The sequence below is a fragment of the Chaetodon trifascialis genome, chromosome 8 (assembly GCF_039877785.1).
Source record: "Chaetodon trifascialis isolate fChaTrf1 chromosome 8, fChaTrf1.hap1, whole genome shotgun sequence".
Classification (NCBI taxonomy): Eukaryota; Metazoa; Chordata; class Actinopteri; order Chaetodontiformes; family Chaetodontidae; genus Chaetodon; species Chaetodon trifascialis.
The window spans coordinates 21,731,402-21,742,135 of record NC_092063.1 but is presented as its reverse complement, the minus strand read 5'-3'; positions in this window follow the sequence as shown (position 1 = coordinate 21,742,135).

The following is a 10,734-nucleotide window of genomic DNA, read 5'->3' as shown; positions in this document are numbered from 1 at the left end:
GTGAACCTTTGTATGCATTTTTGCACAGCGGCAGGACTGTGGATCTCATCCCAAATCACTTAATTCAGGGATCTCATCACAGCCAGAACAACCAGGAAGACTAATTACAGCAAGCAAAACCTGTTTCAGTGCTCATATGGGTGCTTAACTATTGTGTTAAAACAGACTGAGCCTCTCCTTTAAAAGGTCACACTGCTGAGTGTATTTTTAGTCTTTAATAGAAATACAAACAGTCTGAAAAACATATTCTGTTGTTTAAATCAGCACGATTGTCTGGATTCCTTCAGCGTGGAGATTTAACCTTGTTGCTATAATTTGTATAATAAGTTACTTTTGCGTGGATGTGTTCTGAGGAATATCCTTTTTCTATTTCCAGGAGAGTTTTGCAATGAAGGAAATGTGCTATACATATTTCACTATTACAAGCAAGTAAAAATGTTTGTATTTATGTATCAACTGGCAAGAAAAAGTTGATTTTTGCTCTTTTAATCAGACTATGATGACATACAAGATTTCTCCTGAATTTCCCATCATCCTTTTCCACTTAAGGAAACATTATGTCAAAAAAAAAAAAAAAAAAAAAATCCAGAGCACAAGCACAATGTTCACTGCAGATGAACTCCTAACAGCACATAATGTAAACAAGCTCTTCAGCATGAACCTCTGACCTCTCACCTCACTCTTTATGTCTCATAACAAACAGAGTTCCCTGAATAATTCATCTTGAAAATAGCTTCTGCACAGTCAGTCCTCCAGAGAACGGCTGTATTGATTGCAGGACACACCCTGACAGAGCAGCAACCCAGGACTCTGGCAGAGCAGGTTCTTCTTTAAGAGGAACTTCTTTTTGCCCTTCTCTGAGCCTCTCAGGCACAACTTCCTCTCTGGCTGCACTTCCTCTACTGAGAGGCCAACTAGAGACGGGGCCAGCTCTCACCAAGATGCACTGCGTCTGCTGGAGCTCGTTGGAATGGCACAGGAGACCAAGCTCTGTGTTCTTCTGAGGCACTGACTGGAATTTAATTGCACAGGAGCTCTCCTGCAATGTCTTGCGTGTATGTCACCACCATGACCACATGGGGGCACTGTTTCCATTTGCTTCCAGTGCCAGAGAAGGACCAGCAGAGTTGAGTTTTAGTCAGGTGCACAAAAAGCACTTTTGCGTTCTTATGCATCAACGTTTCTCATACAATATGTTTATATATCATTATGCCTTGATACAACAGAAATATCAGTGGCATTAAGTGGTGGAAGTTAGTCAAAAGTGCAACTGTTTGAGGGAAGAAGTTTATCACTATTATTAACTCTTAATTAACCTTTCATTCCGCTGCAAAGAGGCCGTGACACGTGCACTTTTTACATCTGCTTGAGTAACGTTTCTTTAAGAACTACAGTTTGCAGCAGTTTTAAGAAAATATGTATCTGTGTCAGTTTTAAGAACAGATTAACATCTACAGTAAGAACCAGTGGGCTTTGGGCCATGCTACAGACAGACTGGGGAGGTTGCAAAATGGTGTTTTCTTCTCTGCAAATGTACACACACACATTGCCTCTCTTGCACGACCTACTCTGAAACAAACGGCTTCATTTCACTTGCCTTGATAAATGACTGCAGCCTACCATTAGGAGACGTTTGATAAATTGCGCTTGTCCTGCCGATAGACGTATAGCAACTCAAATCAAGGCCAATAAATCAAAATGCAGGTTTGCGGAAAATATTTTCAGAATTTCTACCAAGTAAGAAAAACTGGAGCTGGACTACAATTTCAACACCGATCATCTGCTTGACAGGAGCAGGAGCAGGAGCAGGCAACCCTCCCTGTGGACATGCTCCTGACATGGTTACATTCACAGGACTCAATTTATTATTGAACCTATTTTGCAGAATGTTTATATATTTTATATAATATTAGTGCTTTTGCTTGACTACACTGAACTGTGTATTTTTATCTGTTTCATTGCACTTGAACTGCTGCGGATCCATTTCTACTTTCCTCAGTCGAACATCACTGTATCACCTGCAGGTGGGCCTCAGTGTCGCTGCGAGGCCTTTCACCTGCTCTGAAAAGTCTCAAAGCCTGCTGGAAGAAATGCTGGTATAAAGGACGGTGGACGACTCACAATAAGGGTCCTTGAGGCGAAAATGGAATTCCATCCATCCATTTTCTGCTTCTATTGAACTGATTTCTGACAAAGTTGGACAGACAGAGCAGAATCACAATATGGATAAAAAGAATGCAATAAAGAACTTGTACTTTTTAAACTGAAGAGATTCAGGCAAAAGTGTTTGGAGTCAAGAATGTGGACAGTTGAGATGAATCAAACCTGTTTCCTCTTGCATTTCTTTATGATTTCTAGTTTTGTTTTCAGCCATTGGTTCATTTTTATGTAATGTTGCTTTATTGCTACCCATGCATTTATATGTATTTTAGTGATATCTGCTCTCGAAAAGCACTGTATAAATACTTCTAATACTGCCACTTACTACACTTCTCATTACTACTGCTACTACTTCTGCAGGAGCGTGGAACGCTGGATCACAGTTGACCCCCTAAACATTCCTCCCACGGTCTTTGCGCTGTGCACTCTGTGTACACTGTCGTCTTACTCATCAGGTACAGCACAGGGGTGAACTACAGCCAACCAGTACACTATGTCCTGAAGCTGGAGCCTCCAAATGACTGTTATTTTTCAGCGGTATGCACTATGTGAGTACAATATCAACTAAGGTATTAAAACTAGACTAGACTTGACAAGGGACCCCCTTTGAGACAGGGTCTTCAGATGATGTAAGGCCTCGTCATATCAGTTTATACTGAGTGTTAGTGGTTCGTGTCTCATACAAATTTGAAATAAATCAAATGACCACAAGCTAATTAACACCTGAAGTTGGGCGCTTCATGGCCCCCAAGACGATGGAGCCCCGGGGCAGTTTCCCACTTCGCCCAGCCGCTAGTCCGTCATGGGAAAGGGAATGTCTTTAAACATTGATCCCCATGTCTTCTTGTTCAGTTAAGACAGATTTCTTTTAATGTTTTAAAGGACAGGTTCATATTTTTCAAGTCTTAAAACAATGCTCACATGCCCATGTGCACACTTGAGCAGTTTCTGGTCACTGTAATCATTTCTTTTCCCCATGGTGGTCTTTCATGGCAGAAAGCTATTCTGAACTTTAATCAAAGCCAATATGAGGCTTTAGTAGTCTGACTTAGCAACATCAGGAGGGCATTTTCCAAAGACTTTTTAATACAAACTGTTTTCTTTCCTGTGGCTCCCTGGACAGCGTTTACATGTGGAGCTGCAGTGCAGGGAGGGGAACGTACAGAGGGAGCCTGCTGAAGCCTCATATTATCTTCAGCTGAACTTCATGTGTTTTCACACAGGACTGTGGGCTGTGCCCCCCGTCTCGAACACTGGAATCACGTAAAGAATCTTTATCTCTTTACTGCCAGTATGAACAGGAGAAAAGACCAAAGTGGCCAGTAACAGTTTCAGTGCACATCTGAGCATGAGAGCATTGTTTTAAGACCCACCTGAAAACTGGTCCTCGAGCGGTTTACATTTGTCTGTTACAGAACAATTTTCAACTTCTCCGTGGGCACAGGAGTGTGTGTGACAACAGGTGTTTTTTTTTACAACATGCCATTTTCTGAGAGTCGTTTTGCCAGTATGTAATTATGCATAGAAGAGATGCAGCATAAATATAACCATAAATGCCACATGTTGCCAGTGAAGGTCAGTGTGGTGGGAAATAAAAATCTCTCCCCAAACAGAAATATTTCCTGGACCTGAGATCACACGTGGCTTATTTGTTATAGAAAGCTATTGTAATAACCTTTTACAAACCTGACTGCTGTGGTGTTTGTAGCCTGCTTCAACTCTGGATGGACTTGGCCTCCTCAGAAACAGTTTAGATGTAAATGTTTACCAATTTCTTAATGATAATAGTAATGTGATCCCGGTAAGGACGATTACGAATATGATGAGGATAAACATCCCTCTTCCTCAAAACAGGGCGAGGCAAGGAAACACAGAGAGCGCTGCAGCCGAGGACTATCTGAAGAACGTGACTGCTGCAGTTAAGCCATAAAGATAAATTGATGGCCTAAACTGTCTTCCAATAAACTGTAAAATACACTCTTGTGATCTTATAAATCAGTATGTCCTTTGTTTGCCTGCTTTGTTTTAAAGTCCTCTTGAACCTCACCTGTCAGATGTCACACTCATCTCTGTCCTCTGTTGTCTAAGAAAAACGTGACTGCACCAAAACCTAATAGACAGTCTAGAGTGTTTGTAGCCCAGTTTATAAGCATCATAGTCTACATCTCACATGCAGAGGCTCAAATATAAGCTTCAAATCAGAGGTTACACAGCTTTTACATTTTAGTCAAAAATATCCCATTTATCCCCAAACTAAACTCTTCCCACTTGTATCCCAGCCTTAGCATTTATTGGATGTGGGCTTTTTATTGAAGTTCAGCAGTGACCTTTGCTCAACTCTAGTGCCTTGCTTGTTGACAGCCAAGAGAGGATGCGGACAGGAAGTGTAGACATGTTGGCCGCTTGATCCGCGAATCCATTCCACCATGCAGTTTCAAAACTCACACAAAGGCCTGCCAGAGGTTTTTACAGTGGAAAAACTGATGTAATGCCGCTGCTGGATGCTGGGTTGCAGAGAAGCAGATGGGTGGTGGAAGGTGGAAAAGCACCTTGAGGTGTCTGGTTTCCTCATCACCTTCACAGACACCCTGTACCAGCCAACATGTCCAACATCACAACTGGCTTTAGCGATTCCATGCTTTAAATGTGTACCCAGTATCTAAGTCTATTGTATTTTAGAGATTAAATTGTATTGTCCAAAATGCCCAACACAGGAGAAAAAGTGAGAGTAGCTTAAATCATAAGGATGCATCTTCAGAGCAAAGTTCATGAAAATCTAAAATCTCAACTAATCATTTTTGACTTATTGTGTAAAAAGTTGACACTTTTATCAGATGTTATATGGAAAGGGTTCACTCTCTGAGGAACATACAGTAGACCTGCTCAGTGAATTATATCATTTGAATGTCATATTTACTTCTGCTCAGGTGGAAGTTGTTTGACTAACCATTACTGTTGCTCCATCTAACATCAAAACTGGAACATCTGAAATTTTTCAATATTTCGTGTCGGACTGTTGTGTCCTGTAGGTTGAATAACCCATCAGTCAGGCATTAGGATCTAACCTGTGTACATGTGCAGAACAAATCTGGTTTCCAGTACAGATCAGAGGGTGACAATGTTGACAGTGTTCAGTGTCACCCTTCTGACTTTCCTACAAGCTGCCCCAGACACAACACAGTGTGTTTTACCCTGAAAAAATGCACAGGTTTCTGCCCGCGGTGGCATGGCGACAGATATCATATCATCTTTGCTCTCTCGTGTTGGAGTAAATGTGGGCTCAGTGCGCAGACAGTCAACACTGTGTCGTTTTATAGCATGCCTGCTTGCACACACGCACAGCTTCCCTGCTCACGTGTATCCCTGGCCAACCTCTGCAGCCACGTCACCCAACCCCCCATCCCAGGAGATAACTTATTATTGGAGATTACTGCTTTCACCGAGACACCCACTAAATCTTTGACATAGTTATCTTAAAGGCAAGTTCATAGATTCCAGGAAGGGGAATAAAATGGCTTTTGATTCTCCCTCTCCTTCCTCAAAGCACTCACAACTCAAGGCCCAATAAATTACTTTGCTGATATGATACGGCAGTATTTGTGTTTGGGTTACTAAATAACCGAGTCAGTTAGGCAGCTGTTATTGCAGAGACATGCTATTGCTAATGGCCCAGAGCCATTAGTGATTACCATAAAATGAAATGAGTAATCAAATAAAAACTCTACCACACATCCTTCAAGTCATCTTAATGAACAGGAGCCTTTTCCCAGTGGATGTGCACTTGTTATTTTTATGTTTATTTCCTGAATCAAATATTGAACCGTTATGTTGTAAAAGTCTTTGAAATGCACGTGACAAAAACACTATTTTCTGCTTGTCACATCATTGAAGACCAAAGAAGACACAATTACTGTCATTACACATGTGTTCAAATGGTAGCACTTTGTACCATGCTGACCAGCAACACTGTAGCCAGTAAGGAAGCAGGACAAGAGGCTGTTCACACAGAGTGGTGCCTCAGTGGGAAGATAGGCCTGCATGGCCACCTGTTAGCTTATCACTGACTAAATGGAAATGAATCCCTTTTATATCTATATTGCCCAGCTCGGCACACTGGCTGATGCAAAAGCTGTGTGGTTTGAGTGTGTTTTCTGTGCAAAATGTCCAGTGCAGTGGAATTACACCACATCAGCCGACTCATTCAGTTTGCATTTTGTCATTCTGGGAGATCTGCTGAGTTTTTTTTTAAGAGGGCTGACGTATTTGCTTTGTGTGTGTGTGTGTTTGTTTTTTTTTGGGGGGGGGGGGTAGAAACAGTTGAGCAGGAAATGAGAGAAATATCAACATAGAAAGAGACAGGGAGGAGTGCAGTGAGGGCATGGATGTGTATTACCCTCCTTGAAGTCTCAAGGTTTCTTCCTCCTCCCCCCTCCTCTCCACCTCCAGACACCACCTCAAGGCGAGACACTGTCATTTGCATAAAGTGCTAAAAGGGGAGCTGATGGAGCAGGGCAGGTGATACCGGCCAACGGACACAGAGGGAGGAGGACTCAGAGCTGACACCGACACAGCGAGATTACACAGCCTCTGAGCACACACCCCTTTTCAGACACACACATACACACACGCGCGCACACACACACACACACACACACACCTGGGACTCCAGCAGAGTATTGAGATCAGAACAGAGGAGGACCTAACCCCAGGAGGAGGCACGACTCAGTCCTTGAACTCCCTGCTGGCATCTCAGAAGTCAGTTGACTTTGACTCCAGAAACATGCATTTTGGAGTGCAAAGGGAGTGAGCTGAGCCGGGGACGACACATAAAGAGGATCACCTTCAGTCAACAGGTAAACTGAACCTTTGTGCTACATGCCGCCCCGAGCCTTTGTGCTTTTTGTAGCTGTTCGTGGCTGTTTAGTCCACTGCTGTGACAATACAAGACTTTAAAAACTTTCCCTTTCCACTACTGTTTTAGCAAGAGAAGACTGTGAGTATGACCAGGCTCCTTTTAAGAACCGCACAAAAGATTGACCTAAAACTAAAACACTCCACCCTCTTAGATTCATCTGTAATAGATTTCCTTACATTTTGTATAGTTATTGTACACACACACATATATATACTACTGTTTCCTGCATTGTCTGTTGCACATGTGCTCTGTGTGTGCTCAGCCTCAGATTCAGTTAAACTGTATCAGCCACCCCCTGTTCAAACAGCAGGCAGATCGAGTTTCATTTACTTTTCAAACGGAGAACAGGTAAGGCAGCATTGAGGATGATGGCTGAGCGAAGGTACACACAGCTGACCCCGACACAAAGGGCCTGAAAAAAGCCAACTACAGTACTTTTACATGAAGCTCGAATAGAAAGCTTCAATTTGACTAACAAACAGGACAGGCCGTGTGACCTGCAAGCTGTGATTTCTGTACAAATGGGTCAGTGGGACATGTGAGAAGAACATGTGTCACTGATAGTGATGAGAGGCCGTACAGTGAAGCTCAAAGCAGATAACTGTTTAAGGCAATAAAAGGACCCCTCCCATGTTTGAAGTTGGTATTTTGGGTTCACCAACAACTTAGTCTGAGTTAATATTTGACTCTGCTGTATAGTCTATGACCCCAGGCTTTAGCCTCAAAACCATATGGATTGCCTTCCTCCACTTGGACTCTGGACAAATTGTCTTTCTTTCAAGAACAAGAGCAGTGTTTCACGTGCTGTTTGCATCTTGCTTTAAAACTTGTTATTGTGTAAACAGGCAGTAAACAGGCCGACTATGAAACTGTGGCTGCATGTGATAATGGATCATGTTAAATGCCAAAGCATGTTGTCACAGTCACACCAGTAAAGATAACTGTCAAGTAAGTGAAGTGAATCAAGCCAAAGTCTGCTAACATGAGCTAACATTAGCCACTGCAGGCTACTGGTCCAAATGAGGCCGGAGCAGCAAGTGTATTGATTTGCAGCAGGGCTGCATCTACTTGTTCGTGAGTTCAATGTTCCATTTTATGAAAGAAAGAATGAGTTATTTCCTGGTAAAGCTTACATAGTCTCCCTTTAAGAGTCTGAAACTTTTGTAAGCAAATTCTGTGTACAAGTAGCTCTTCAGAGACTATCCAGACTAACTTCCAGAAAAATAAGGACATATTTTACCAATGAATAATTTAATACTTTCTTACTAGTGCAGTCTCACTTCTGTCTGCAATGTGTGAAAGACTGTCACAGGGTCAGATTATGAAGTAAACAGCATATTTTTGCTAAAAAAAAAAAAAAAAGAAAGAAAGAAAAAAAAAGAGGCAGTTGAGACAGAAAGCTGTGGAATTCACTCAGAAGTATTCCTTCTTAGCCTTCTCAAAACCTGTGAACTCTTAACAAAGACAGACAGGAGCTAAAGGTGTTGCCAAATCAGCAGAAATGCAGATCTACTCTGGGACAGAGACCTCACACATCAGAGGTTACATCAAGTGCACAGCCACGCAGGTGCGACACGCAGAGTTCAAATTTAATCTCGTTTTTATTGTCCGACTGTGACACAAAGGTCAAACAAAGAGGCTGTAAATGCTAGCTCTGAAGCTTTTATTCTAGACTATGTTATATCATATATAACCCGGTGTTTTGTTGAGGACTGTTCAAGGAATCATTAGGAGTTCAGCAAAGTACACCCTGAGGCTGTCGCCAAAGCGGCTTTCACCTCACTGCCTTTTGACAATGTGTCACTGTGTGTTGTTCGTTTTGGGGCTGGTTGCTATTTACTTAGCGCTCGTTCTGCAGGCCACATAGCCTGAGGCTTTGGAAAACTGTTTCTCCTTTTAAAGACCTCGAGTTTGATCTCTGCGACCTATGCAAGATATGAAACATACATTGATTAACATGAACCTTTATGGGTGTGAATGAACACTGTAAATACTAGTTATGCCAATACTACAGTATGAATATGCAGGAGTGCAGAGCAATGACAGCTGCACCAAACTGAGGTTCATTACTGTTCTGCTGGAACTCAAATGACTTGATCTGAACTAAATTACCATCCAGCTCTCAAGTAAAGTGAAAAAGGGAAGTAGTAAATTATAATTGCATTTGTTAGAGGAGACATTTGACACAAATTGTCATATCGTGCTCACTTTATGGTTATTATTCCAGATATTTATTGATTTTGCTTCCATTTGTCGAGACGTTTTTTAAAGCTGCACTGACGCACGGCAGCAGCCTCATTTGAAAATGAAAAATGTGCAAATATTTGAACATTTGAAGGACTTCCTTGAATTTTTCAGTTAGATGCGCTCCCACAGGATGGAGGTATTTTCTTCCTGAGGTGGGGTTAATAAAATCTGTCCATCACGGTGAGCTAAATTCAATCTCGGTACACTTTTGCGCAGGAGGCTCCAGCAAATGACCACACCCGAAAACAGAATTTCAATTTGAGCAACGGAGAATCGTGATCGGTGATTAGGGAGGGCTTTAACCTGATTAGACAGGTGTAATTATACAGAAAAATCTGTCTCCATCCCACCAAAGCATGTTTGAATTCAGCAGAGACGAAAAGAGAGAGAGTTGGCGGTGCAGGAATTTCAAGGGTAGATGGAGCGATTAGGCGGAGAACAAGCAGGGACTTTGTGTAGATGGGAGTACTGGGGCAGGACTAGCCCTGAGGACACAGACAGGTGAACACCTGTGCTCTGACCATCCTTCATCCCGAGCACACACACTCTCCTTCACATCAGGGACTTTTGACACTTAGCTCAAAAACACCAGCAGGCAGGTGATTACCATGTAATATTTTTATCATTCTAAAAAAAAAGAGAGAGACAAGGACACCACACACAGAGAGCAGCAGTTTCTATACACTATCCAAACCTGCTCCAGGTGACCGACAGTGACCCAAACCTGGTTTAGTAACAGCAAGCAGGCTGGTTTTATCACTAATGTTGTTCCAGGTAGACCCTCATACTGTAACTCAAAACAATCCTCCATCAGCTGCTCAATGCAAGAGGGGTCCAAAGATTCGATTTTCAGAGTGTGTTCATTTTCAAAAAGAATGTGCTCAACCAAAACCTTAAAAATAAGGTGTCTCCAGTGCGCTGTTAAAGGGTTAAAAGCCAACAGCAGCCGTGAACGTCAGTAGATTACAAAAGCTATCAAAACAGCACTACACTCAGTACACACCAGTGTGCATTTCCAATAGCTCGCTGCTGAATCATTGGCTGGATGACAGATTGATATTGAATATTTGAAGGTAACGCAGACAAAGAGAGCTGCAGCACAATGTACACAACGTGTTCATCCTGAGTTATACTGCACACCCTGAGACTGCGGGGATCATAAAGTTTGCGCTTGATCAACTCTGTGCTCAGGTCAGGAGCAAGTACAAAACACCCGCTGTCACCGTGTTTCACATTTACAATGACTCCATCTTGTATTTGTCATATGATGCTCAGCGAACGCTGGGACACTGAGTCAGTGATCAAACATTGCAACACCAAACTGCACCAACAGGGGCTCTTACTCTTGGTCAGAAGAGGTTTTAATCATTTTTGGTGGACTGGAGGGTCTTGAATATGGCTCATCTTGGCCT